Source organism: Ursus americanus, chromosome 18 (assembly GCF_024610735.1).
Source record: "Ursus americanus isolate L20-20 chromosome 18, mUrsAme1.1.p, whole genome shotgun sequence".
Classification (NCBI taxonomy): Eukaryota; Metazoa; Chordata; class Mammalia; order Carnivora; family Ursidae; genus Ursus; species Ursus americanus.
In genome coordinates, this window is record NC_142144.1 from 262,837 (window position 1) to 275,735 (window position 12,899).

Below are 12,899 nucleotides of genomic sequence, written 5' to 3' on the forward strand. Positions count from 1 at the left end.
TAGGGGACACGGCCTCACCTTTGAAATGAGGCTCACTGCTCCAGATACCACCCTCTGGCCCTCCAAAGACCCTGCCCTGGAGTTCTGACTGTCATGGGCAACAGGGGACACCACAGGCATCTATGGAGAGCTTGACAGGAACGGGTGGAAATGATTCAGGATGTTTGGGAAGAACGCCTGGGAAGGAGTGCTTCCCGTATGAAGGGGGGGCCCGGTGAGGAAGGGATTCCAAGCAGAGCCAGAAAACTCTCAAGGACAGGTGGACAGTCCCTAGACCCAGGATCATACCACAGGGACCAAAGACGATCACAGCCCTGCAGGAAAGGATGGGCAGCCAGAAAGGTGGGTGTTCACAGACCCTGACATTTCCCTGGGCCATTATGAATGCCCCTCCCCCACCTTTGGTTTCACTTAGTTTCTTAGATCGTGGCTTAAGTTCCTGGAACTAAACAGCCCATTTGAGGTACTGGGTAGTGAGTGGCCCGGGGCAGAACAGCTGCTAGCTAACACGGCCCCTCTCAGACCACCCTTCCCATCGTGGCTTAAGTTCCTGGAACTAAACAGCCCATTTGAGGTACTGGGTAGTGAGTGGCCCGGGGCAGAACAGCTGCTAGCTAACACGGCCTCTCTCAGACCACCCTTCCCATCAGGGGCTGAAGCTGGCTACCCCAGTCCTCTGGCCCTGAGGGAGGTGTTAGCTGCCTGGGTTCTCTCCTTTTCCTCCACTACAAAGAGAAGAGAGCTACCCAGATCACCCTATCCGAGGAAGCTAAGCTGAGCCACAGATCTTAAAGGGTCGTGAAATCGGACAAGACGCCGCCGCCCCACAGCCCCGCCCTCGGCCCCGCCGCACCACACTCACCAGCCGCTCGGACATGGGAGTCTTGTCGCCGTCGGGGAGGTGCTGCTCCAGCGCCAGCACGATACAGTTGGCGATGATGGTGGCCAGGATCATGTACTCGAACGGAGTGCGTGGGTTAAGGACTAGCCAGGAGGCGCCAAGGGGGAGGGGAGGCGAGGAGGCCGAGGCCCACTGCGCGCAGTGCAGCAGCCACGGCCAGGCCACCTCCGGAGGGGCTGAGAATGACCGGTCGGAAGCCCACCCCGCCCGGCCAGCCCTCACCCTCGGCGGCCGCCTCGAGGCGGAGCCTCCGCAGTCTGGGCGGCCAGCCCCTCGGCACGTCCCGGAGGCCGTCAGCACCGCGGACAGCGCCCCCGCCCAGCTCCTCACGGCTCCCGCTACCCGAGGGGAGGGGACTGAGCCCCCCGCGCGAGGCTGGAGGAAGGACCCCGCGCAGGCGCACACTCCTACCTAGACACACGCAGCCACATGTACCTACACAGGCACTGGAACATACATGTACTCAGAGTCCCGAACGCACGCACGCGCAACACCGGGTTCATGTAATGCCCGCACACACACGCAAGCACCTGCAGCCAGGCATGCGCCCGGGCTCGCGTCCACACGGGTGCTCACACCTACACAGACACGGATTCGCCCTCGGGTGCCCTCCAGGCTGGCCGCGCGCTCTGCACCCACACCAAGGGAGTGAAGGGACGAGTCCAGGGACGGGGGCTCCGCCCAGCGTCCATCCCGCTCCCGCAGCCGCCACCACCACGACCACACGCGCGCGCGCGCGCACACACACTCAAACACACACGCACACGCGGCGCGCGGACGGCCCCCGAGCCCCGCCCCGCCCCCTCCTCGCCGAGAGCCGCGTCCCCGATCCGCCTCTCCCCAGGTCGCACCCTCCTCCGACCCCGGGAAAGATGGCCACTGGGCGCCGCACGCGACCCGCCCCAGCCCCGGCCTCTCCCCAACCCCCGCCCAGGCCGCCCCTCCCAGACCCGCCGGGGCGCGGACGCCGGACGCCGCGCCCGGTCCCCGTCCCCTCGACCTCGGACGGTCCCCCGGCCCCCGCGCGGCCCGGCCCCTGGCAGGATATGGCCACTCGGTGATGCGCTTGGCGTATTTGCGGACGACGTTGTCCTCGCTGAAGACGAAGAGCGAGCGGTTGACGGTGAAGCAGTTCTGCTTGACTGGGATGGGGTTGTACAGCGCCATGGTCCGCGCGCGCTGCGCGATCGACTGCTTGTAGAGGACCCGCTGGCCCGGCTGCAGCCCCCCGGGCCCCGGGCCGCCCGCCCCGCCGGCCCCGCCGCCCCGAGCCCGCTCCCCACCGGTGCCCCCATAGCGGCTGCCCAGCTCGTCCCCGAAGCGGACCATGGCTCCCGGGCGCCGCGCGCATCCCCCGGCCCGGCGGCCCCAGCTGGGAGGGCACGGGGCGCGCCAGCCAGGCGCTCGGAGCAGAGCAGCAGCAGAGCCGCGGGACCCGCACCGGACCTCGCCCGGCCCCGCCGCCGCACCCGACTCCGCCGCCCGCACCACGCCCTATAAGGGGCCGGTCACGTGGCGGCGCCAGGCCAATCCGCGCTCGCCCCGCCCGCCTGAATGCCGCCCGCCCCGCCCCCAGTTGGCCGCCCCCGCCCTGTCCCCCGCGGCCGGTTCGGGCCGCCAGCCCTCTGGGCTGCGCCTCGGCCCCCGGGCCTCGGGGCTGAACCCCGGGCTGGGGCGGGCGCGCGGAGCGTGCGCTGTCTGCACGTCCCGCCTCGCGCCGGGCCGGGCGCTGGCCAGATGCTGATCCCGGCAGCTGCGGCCGGGAGCAGGGTGGGGCTGGGAGTCCTCGACGGACAGCCGAACTGAGCGGCCCCAATGGACCCCTCCTTTGCCCCCAGGAGCAGGAGATGTCACCAGCCGTGAGACGCTCCAGCCCAAACTGCAGAGGGTTAGGCCCCTGGTTCCCCATGTTTCTTTCCACACCTCACTCCCCTTGCTGCCAACCACTGCCCTCCTCCAAGAAGATGCTGGCTCCCGGGCCCTCTCCTGCCATCCTTTTGGAGGCTTTGACATCCTTAGAGACCATGCTTTCACCTCCCTGGTCTTGGGTTTTCAGGATGCACAACTCTGTCCTGGGGCCCTTCAGCCCTCAATCATACCCTAGGCCTTCCGTTCAACTTGCACTGAATCAGTTCCAAAATCTCAGTTCAGAGGTTCCCTTGTTCCACCATCCATTCAATAAAAATTAAAGCGAGCCTGCTATGTGCTAGTCCTCCACCCATCCAGTCATCCAGTCAACGACTCCACTAAACACCCACTAGATGCCAGGCACCAGGCTCCCAGCTCTGCCTTCATGGAGATGACACTCTTATACAAGGAATGACAAACGCTTCCATAGTGGTTACGTTGTGCCAGACACTGCTCTACTCCATTCGCACACAATTTGTTCATTCGGTCCTCACCACATTCAGATAAGAAGCCTCCTGGAATCACTCCTGGTGAGTGGCTGAGGGGATAAAGCAAACGTCGCACACTGTCCCCTTCACCAGCACGGGAGAGCAAATCAATACTGAGGGCAGCACCAGGTGGCAGTGAGTGCTGTGAGAACAGAACAAGGGTGGCAAGTGACACTGAGTCAGGGAAGACCTCTGTCAGGAAGTGACCCAAATGCTGTAGGGAAGTGAGATGTGCAAAGTGAGACCAGCACAGACAGCAGAGGCCCAGGGGCAATCTCGGGCTATGCAGATGGAGGGATGGGCTCCCACTTCTGTTCTGAGCGTGATGGGAAGTCAGAGCAGAGTTCTGGGCGGAGGGGTCATCGTGACTCCAGTTCTGAAAGAATCCCTCTGGCTGCTGAGTGGGGAACAGACTGCGGGGGGCTGGGGTGTGTTGCCCAGGATGCATTCAGAGGTAAGCAGCTGAAGCCAGCTATCAGTGGCCCGTGTAGCACAGTTTTAACCTCACTTAATAAAAAGGCAGAAGGTATGCCATTTCAGGAACACAAACTCTTTCCATCCTTCCTCCCTCCCATGGTTGCAATGTATACTTTTTGTCCTCAGGCTTGTCACCTCATGGCCCAAGGTGGCTACTATAGCCCAAAGCATCCCATCTTTATACCACCATCTCAAATGAAAGAAGGGGCAGGTGTAAAAAAGATTTCCATTTTTTAAAAGTAAACATATAACATCCTTTTATAACAAAGGAAATGTATCTCAGCAGCTTCCCAGAAAATTTCTCTTTTAACTCTATTGGGCAGATCTGGACCATGTACCACTCCTTGTTTCAAGAGGGTGGGGAAGTGGTTGTAGAGCCAAGAGGACTAGGACTGACGTTACCCACTGAGGTGGGCACGTAGTGACCCCAGACATAAGCAGGTTCACTTAGCTGCAAAGTGGAAGGGAAGATTATAGGGATGCTGCCGAAAGGCCTGTCACTGGGAGAAACTGGGAGGTCTTTGACAGCAGCCCAAAGGAGAGAGGGTGTGGTCTGGATGGGAAGCATTGCGCAGCTGGTGGAATGGCTGATGTGCTGGTTGTAAGACATGCGAGAGAAGGAATGGAGGCTCTTCGTTTTTTACCTGACTGTTGACTGGTACTCTTCACTGAAACAGGGAAATGAGGGGAAGAGCTCATTGATCACAGGGTGGAGATTAAGAATTTTGTATTTGACATAAAAGTGGAGATGTTGAGTAGGCAGCTGGGTATTACAAGGGATGTTCAGACGATAGGTCACGGCTGGAGATACGAATCTGGAAGCTGTGTTAGACACTTTGTGTCTGCCCCTCCCATTCTCTCTGCCCTTCCCCACTCTGCTTGGTGCCACGCACTGACCTGTGTAGACTGCATCAGCTCACTCCCTTGACATCCATCTCTTGGTCGTACTTGGCCTATGGGGAGCATCAGGAGACACCTGGAGGAAGAAAAGAATAAGGTCAAGGTATGTATCTCCCCAGCTCTCTCCTGCTGGCTCACCTGGGGTTGGCCATAAGCCTCCATTGAAGGTCCCAGCTCCTGTCAGCCCCTTCCAGTTCCTGCTCTCTCCTTGTTTCTGGAGGCCTGGGAGTGGTGCCAGTGCCTGGCGTTAGTAGTCCCTCAAAGTTTTGTTATGCCTTGCACAAATCATGGTAGATAGTCCCTTTGAGTGTGCCACCCTGCCAGACCCCTGCCTGCATCAGAAGTCATCACTGAGGGAGTAAGTGTAGGCAGAGGGCAGAGAGCCCGGGGGAGAGGAGGGCACTCAGAAAGAATCGGGTAGATGAAAAGGAGCCTGAGAAGGAGCAGTCAGAGAATTCAGGGAGGGAAGGATAAGGAGAGCCCAGTGTCCAGGGCCATGGGAGGAGCATATGGCAAAAAGGAGGTTATGCACATCTCCCAAATACTGCTGAGCAATCCAGAGACGAAGGCCGACATTCGATCGTTAGCATAGCGAGACAGAAGCACCTGTTACCTTGATGAAAGCAGTTTCCCTAGAAGAGTAAGAAATAGCCTGAGTGGAATGGATTAAAGAAGATGAGTCATGAGGAACTGCATACAGCAGGGGCACACATCTTGTGCACTGAGGAACTGCATACAGCAGGGGCACACACCTTGTGCAGTGAGTTTTTCTGCAAAGGGAAGCAGAAACATGATACAATACAGCCAAAGAGAGGTCAGGCATTTAAGGAGTTTGTGTACTTTTTTTTTTTAAAGATGGGGATGTTATTGGACTTCATGTGCATATTGAAATTACTCAATAGAAAGAAAAATTGGTGGTGAAAGAAGGGTGTGTTACTTAGTCCAGGCAAGAGGACACGGAACTTGGACCGTTCATTAGTTGCAGCGGAGGGGAAGACCAGCCACGTGACTGCAGGCACAGGTGGGTTGGCAGACTGATTGGGGGGAGGATGAGGACTGTCTTCTGACTGCTCTACTTTCTCAGTGAAATAAGAAACAAGACAATCAACCAAGAGGGAGAAGGGGGCATTGCAGGTGGAAAGGAGGAGGAACAGGTTGAAATGATCATCTGGAGGAATGAAAAAAGAGAATCCGTTGGGGAAGTCTGGTGGGGCAGGCAGTTCTGAGCTGAGTGGGATGCAGAGGGAAACGTCTTTGGAAGTAAGGAAGTTAGGACAGAGGCTGGAGCCTGTTACCCCTTGATGACACTCTTCTTCCTGCCTGGGCCTTCCCCCTCACCTGTTCTACACTCCCCTCCAGATCTCAGTGTTTCCTACTCCCCAGCCCCCTCCTTTCCTGGAAGGGCTCCATGGTCCCTCACCCTCTGTCCTACTCACTGGCAAATGCCCCACCTTGAACGTCCGGGGGTAGCCCCATGAGGCTCCAGCCGCTGCAGAAGCTCACACACTGGACAGACTGGTGTCACCACAGTCCCCCAAGGAAGTCTTCAGGGGTCACCAAGTTGGTACTGCCCCATGCTTGGCGACAGCGTTGTCATCATGCTCCACTGTCCTTGAAACTCGGCCCCCTGCCCATTCTCGGAGGGTGGAGGCCTTGCCCCCCTTCCCTCCACTATCCCTAGAAGCCCAGCACCTCCTCGGCATCTCCAACAGAGGTTCCTCCACTTCTTCTTCCCCAACCTTCCTGAAATATAATTGACATAGAACCTTGCGTGAGTTTCGGGTGTACAATGTGATGATGACACATGTATGTATTGCAGAATGTTACCGTAGTAAGGTTAACATACATCACGTCACACAGTTATCTTTCCTTCTGTTGTTGTTGTAGTAAGAAGGCTTAATTAAGATAACTGGAAGTTTATACCTTCTGACCAACATCTCCCCGTTTCCCCCACCTCCCAGCCCTTGGCCACCATCAGCCTACTCTGTTACTGTGAGTTCAGCTTTTTTAGATTTCACATGTCAGTGAGATCATACAGTATTTGTCCTTCTCCATCTGACTTTGTTCAACACAACATCCTCGACGATCGTCCACGTTGTCACGGGTGGCAGGGTTTCCTTCTTTTTTACGACTGTACTCAGATATTTCATTGTACATACGTCTCACATCTTATCTATCCATTCATTTGTAAATAGAGACTTAGCTTGTTTCCATGTCTGGCTATTTGGATAAAGCTGCAGTGAACATGGGGTGCGGACATCTTTCCAAGATCCCAGTTTCATTTCCTTAAATATATACCCAGAAGTGGAATCACTGGATCATATGGTAGCTCTATTTTTAATTTTTTGAGGAACTTCCATACTGTTTTCCACAGTGGCTGCATCAGTTTGCACTCCCACCAGCGCTGCACGACGGCTCCCCCTTCTCCACATCCTCACCAACACTGTTGTCTCGTCCTTTTGGTACCAGCCATCCTAATAGATGTGATATCTCACTGTGCTTTTGACCTGCGTTTTTCTGACCATTAGGCTGCCCAGCTCCTTTTCATGTACTTGTTGGCTAGTTGTATATCTTCTTTGGGAAAATGTCTGTTCAGGTCCTTTGCCCATTTTAAAATTGGATTATTTGGGTTTTCTTGTTCTTGAATTATACACATTTCCTATATATTTTGGATACTGACCCCTTATCAGATATTTTCTCCCACTTCGTATGCTGCCTTTTCATTTTGCTGATTGTTTCCTTGCTGTGCAGAAGCTTTTTATTAATTTTTTTTATTAAAGATTTATTTTTTTAAGTAATCTCTACATCCCACGTGGGGCTCGAACCTACAACCCCTAGATCTAGAGTCTCACACTCCAACAACTGAGCCAGCCTGGTGCCCATTGTGCAGAAGCTTTTTTTGGTTAAACGACCACTTGTTGGTTTTTGCTTTTCTTGCTGTGGGTTTGGTGCCATATCCAAAAAAAACTTTTGCCAAGACCAACGTCAAGGAGATCTTTACCAATGTTTTCTTGTAGCAGTTTTACGGTATTGGGTGTTAAATTTAAGTCTTTAATCCATTTCAGGTTCACTTTTGTGAGTGGTGTAAGATAGGAGTCCAATTTCATTCTTTTGCATGTGAATATCCAGTTTTCCCAACACCATTTATTGAGAAGACTACCCTTTCTCCATCGAGTATTTCTGGCTCCATTGTCGAATATGAGTTGACTGTACATGTGTGGGTTTATTTCTGGGCCCTTGCTTCTGTTCCATTGGTCTATTGTCTGTTTTTATGCTACTACCATACTATTTTGATTTGTATAGTTTGTAATGTAGTTTGAAATCAGGAAGTTTGATGCCTCCAGCCTTCTTCTTTCTCAAGGCTGCTTTAGCTACTTGGGATCTTTTGTGGCTCTATATGAATTTTAGATTTTTTTCTATGTCTATGAAAAATGTCATTGGAATTTTGATAGGGATTGCATTTCATTTATAGATGACTTTGGGTAGTATGGACATTTTGACAATATTAATTCTTCTGATCCATGAACAAAGGGTGTGGGGGGAGGTATCTTTTCATTTATTTGTGTCTTCTTCAACTTCTTTTATCAATGTCTTATAGTTTTCAATGTACAGTCTTTCATCTCCTTGGTTAAATTTATTCCTAAGTATTTTATGTTTTTGAGGTTAATGTAAATGAAATATACCTCCCCTTCTGGTTTTCTGTTTTGTTTTTGTTTTTTAAGATTTCATTTATTTATTGGACAGAGAGAGACACAGCAAGAGAGGGAACACCAGCAGGGGGAGTGGGAGAGGGAGAAGCAGGCTTCTTGCTGAGCAGGGACCTGATGCGGGGCTCGATCCCAGGACCCTGGGATCACGCCCTGAGCAGAAGGCAGACGCTTAACGACTGAGCCACCCAGGCTCCCCTGTACCTCCCTTTCTAGACTGCACCTTTGCCACTATGTGTTGGGTTCCCATATGGGGATTTGGGGAGGGAGAACTAAGAGGAATTTTTTTTGTATAAATTAATATTTAATTTTTTAAAGTAATAAAGGTAAATAGAACAGGAAGCCGAGACTCCTGAACCCTCCAAATTATCTGCATCCCTCAGTGTCCGAACATGTGCCACCCCCTTCTGATTTAGTGCCCCGCGTGCCCCCTTTGCACGCCCCCTTCTCTTGGCACCCTCCCCAATCGTCCCCATATTGCTATTTACTTTTTAAACTCAAACAAGTATATGCAAATTATAGAATAGGCATAAGGTTTAAATAACACACCAACCAGCTTAGACCCAGGATATCCCAGGAAGCCCCTGTGTGTCCCCAGACCTTCACTGCCCACAGAGGCCACTGCTGTCCTGAATGTTATGCTCACCCTTCTCTCCCTCTGTGTCCCTACACAATATTTGTATAGTTTTCCATGCTGTTGATAGAACGGAGCTGTATACATTCTTCTGCAACTTTATGTCCACTCGATACTCTGTTGCCACAATGCAACCACGTCATTTCACACAGCTGTGAATCACCTGGCATCACATATATTAGTCTGTTGTACAACTTATTTGTCCATTTTACTTTGATGTAGACGTGCTACTTTATTTTTTCTGCTATTTCAAAGAATTCTCCAATACACATCTAATATAGTTCTCCTGGTATTTGGGCAAGAAGCTCCAGGAGACCCAAATCGAGGAGAGAGATTGCTAGGCCATGGGACAGGATCTCAGCCCCAGTGGGTACCACTAGATTATTGCCCAGAGGGTACCGACTAACACTACTTCAGCAACCCCAACACTCTGGTATCATCAGGACAATATGTTTGTCCATCTGGTGGGCATTTCGCTATGGCTTTTAACCTGCATTTCCTTGATTACCCGTACAGTTGAGCAGCTTCTCCCATATTTATTACCCATACATGACTCCCCTTTATCAAATCACCCATTCAAATCTTCGTCCACCTTCAATGGGGTTATCTTTCTCCATACTGACATGTAGAAGTTCTTGCATGTTCTTGTATGAGCTTGTCAGGGCTAAGTATTGCAAACCTTCTCTCATTTGTGATACAGATGTATTTATAATGATGTAGCCTAAATCTACCCGATTTTTCCTTTCTATTTTGTGACTTTTGAATCATAGGAAATTTTTCCTTAATTTACTGTTGTGAAAATATTCTCTTGGAATGTTATTTTGGAATGTTAAGAGTACATTCTCCTATATTCTCTTCTAAAATTTGTACATTTGCTTTTTGCATTTTAAACCACATGCAACTAATTTTTCTGTACGATGTAAGACAGGAGTCCACTTTAATTTCTTATGTAATTTGTCAGAACACCATTTGTTGAAAGGTACCCTTTCCCCACTGCAAAGCCAGCTCTTTCAAATACCACAGTTGTGTCCACGTGTGGGTCTGTCCCTTGGGCTCTCAGTTCTGCTCAGATGATGGATTTGTCTATCTCAGCACATACTGTGTCAATTACTAAAGCTCTGCAATAAGGTAAATAGCCCTTCCTGGTTTTCTCCTTTAGGAGACTTTTTGCTACTCTTGCTATTCTATTGTCCATGTAATTTTTAGAATCAACTTGTCGGGTAATGCAAACACACACAATGGGCTTTTGACAGGAATTGCACAGACTCAAAAGATCAATGCGGGGGCGGTGCCTGGGTGGCGCGGTGGGCTAAGTGTCTGACTCTTGATGTTGGCTCAGCTCATGATCCACACTGGGCTCCACGCTGGGCATGGAGTCTGCTTGTGATTCTCCCTCTCCTTCTGTCCCTCCCACCCCCCACCGCCCGTCTCACTCCCACTCTAAAAAAAAAAGGATCAATTGGGGGCACATATACATCCTTGTGATATTGAGACTTTCAATGCAGGAGCAAAATATATATCTTCATTTATCTGAGTGGCCTTTAGTGTATTTCAGAAAGTTTTATCATTTTCTCCATAAATTAGGTCCTGAACATCATCCTGCTCTGCTTTATGTTTTCACGCTCTAATAAAGGATTCCGTTTCTTCAAAGTCACACTTTCTGTTGCTCATATTTAGAAATGCAGCTTTCCTTGTATATTGATTTTGTATAAGCAACATTGTTAAATTTTCTACTTAATTCTAACAATTTATTGTTAGATTTGTTTTCCATGTAGATAATATTGAAAAAATAAGTTTCATTCCTCCTTTTCCAATTCTTGTATCTTGCGTTTCTTTTTCTTATCTTCCCGTGCCAGCTGGTAGAATCGTGTCCCGAACTAGGACGGTGGGCACACTGCCTCATTCCTCATCTTAAAATACTCTCAACCTTTCACCATGAAGCATGTTGGCTATGCCCCTTATAAAAAGTAGGTGCCCGGGGCACCTGGGTGGCTCAGTCATTAAGCGTCTGCCTTCGGCTCAGGGTGTGATCCTGGCATTCTGGGATCGAGCCCCACATCAGGCTCCTCCGCTGGGAGCCTGCTTCTTCCTCTCCCACTCCCCCTGCGTGTGTTCCCTCTCTCGCTGGCTGTCTCTCTCTCTGTCAAATAAATAAATAAAATCTTAAATAAAATAAAATAAAATAAAATAAAATAAAATAAAGAGTAGGTGCCCTTCATCAGGTCGGGAAATTCTCCTCTAGTCTTAATTTCTGGGAGTCCTGATCATGAATAGATGATGAAACCTACCCAATGCCTTTTCTGCGTTAGCATGGTCATCTGATTTTTCTCCTGCCCGCTAAGACGGTGGCTCACAAGAACTGATTTCCTGAGGTGAAACCACCCTCTCATTCCTAGGATAGATCAAACTTGGTCATGACTGATTATTGTCTTTAGGCACTAGTGAGATTTGGTTTACCAACAATTTCTCTGGAGTTTTCACAGCTGGTCTCTGAATGACATCACCCCGCAGTTTTCCTCTTGCACCCATTCCTACCAGAGTTTGATATCAAGGTTATGCTGTCCTTTAAGTGAGTTGGGGAGAATTCTATAGAGAATTTGCTACTTTGAAAATTCAGTGGAGCAGTCACTGACTGGGAATGGTGTTTTTTTGTGATTCGAAATACTGATTCTCTATCTCTAAGGGTCATAAGACTGTTCAGATTTTCTATCTACTCTTGGGTCAGTTTGATTCAGTTGTTTTTCTAGAAATGTACTAGCCCAAAGTTCTTCATATCCTTTTATTTTTTATTTATTTTTTAAAAAGATTTTATTTATTTATTCAACAGAGATAGAGACAGCCAGCGAGAGAGGGAACACAAGCAGGGGAAGGGGGAGAGGAAGAAGCAGGCTCATAGCGGAGGAGCCTGATGTGGGGCTCGATCCCAGAAAGCCTGGATCACTCCCTGAGCCGAAGGCAGATGCTTAACTGCTGTGCCACCCAGGCGCCCCCTTCATATCCTTTTAATCTGTGTTGTATCTATGGCTGTGTTTGCTTTTAAGTCCCTATTATTACTTATGAATTTTCCTCTCCGTCTCTCAATCTTTCCGAAGCTTTGCTATTTTTATTAATCTTGTCAAAGAACCGATTTTTGGCTTTACGGATTGTCTCTGTCATATGTGTGTTTCCTATTTCACTAATATCTACTCCTTATATTTTTTCTCCTCTCTTTCATTTTGGGTTTATTCAAGTCTTCAGGTGAATGATTAGCTCATTACTTCTCAGCCTTTCTTAAAAGAAACACAGGACGTCATTATCATTTTAAACAGTTGTGACTGCCATGAGAAGAGGAGTCCTCCCTCAAACCACAAGAAACACGATTCACAAGGGGCTCAGCCGATACACTCCAAATCGATCACAGTCTTTGTGCCATGGCCACACTTCTTTGGGTCAAGGACCCCACACTGGCTTTACGGGGCCAGTCAGAGGCTCAGTGATGGAGGGTGTTCCCACCCAGCCTTCTGTCACTCTCTTCACTAGAAGTCAGAGCTGCGGCAGTCTGATGGCTCCCCCAGCCTCCCCCCCCCCACTGCCTCCCAATTTATTTCCAGTAATAATATCTATTCATTGTCAAACCTAATACCATCCAATAAAATCCTTGTACATTTAATCCCATCTGCATCATGAATGAACTCTGAAAACATCATGCTAACTGAAAGAAGCCAGATATAAGAAGCCCCCTATTACGTGAGTCTATTCTATGAAATGTTTCCAGAATAGGGAAATCTGTAGAGACAGAAAGGAGCTTAGTGGCTGCCAGTGGGGGAGGGGCTGATGGGGAGGGATTGATAATAGGTGTGGCTTTTCTTTTTGGAAGGATGAAAATTTTCTGAAAATAGATATTG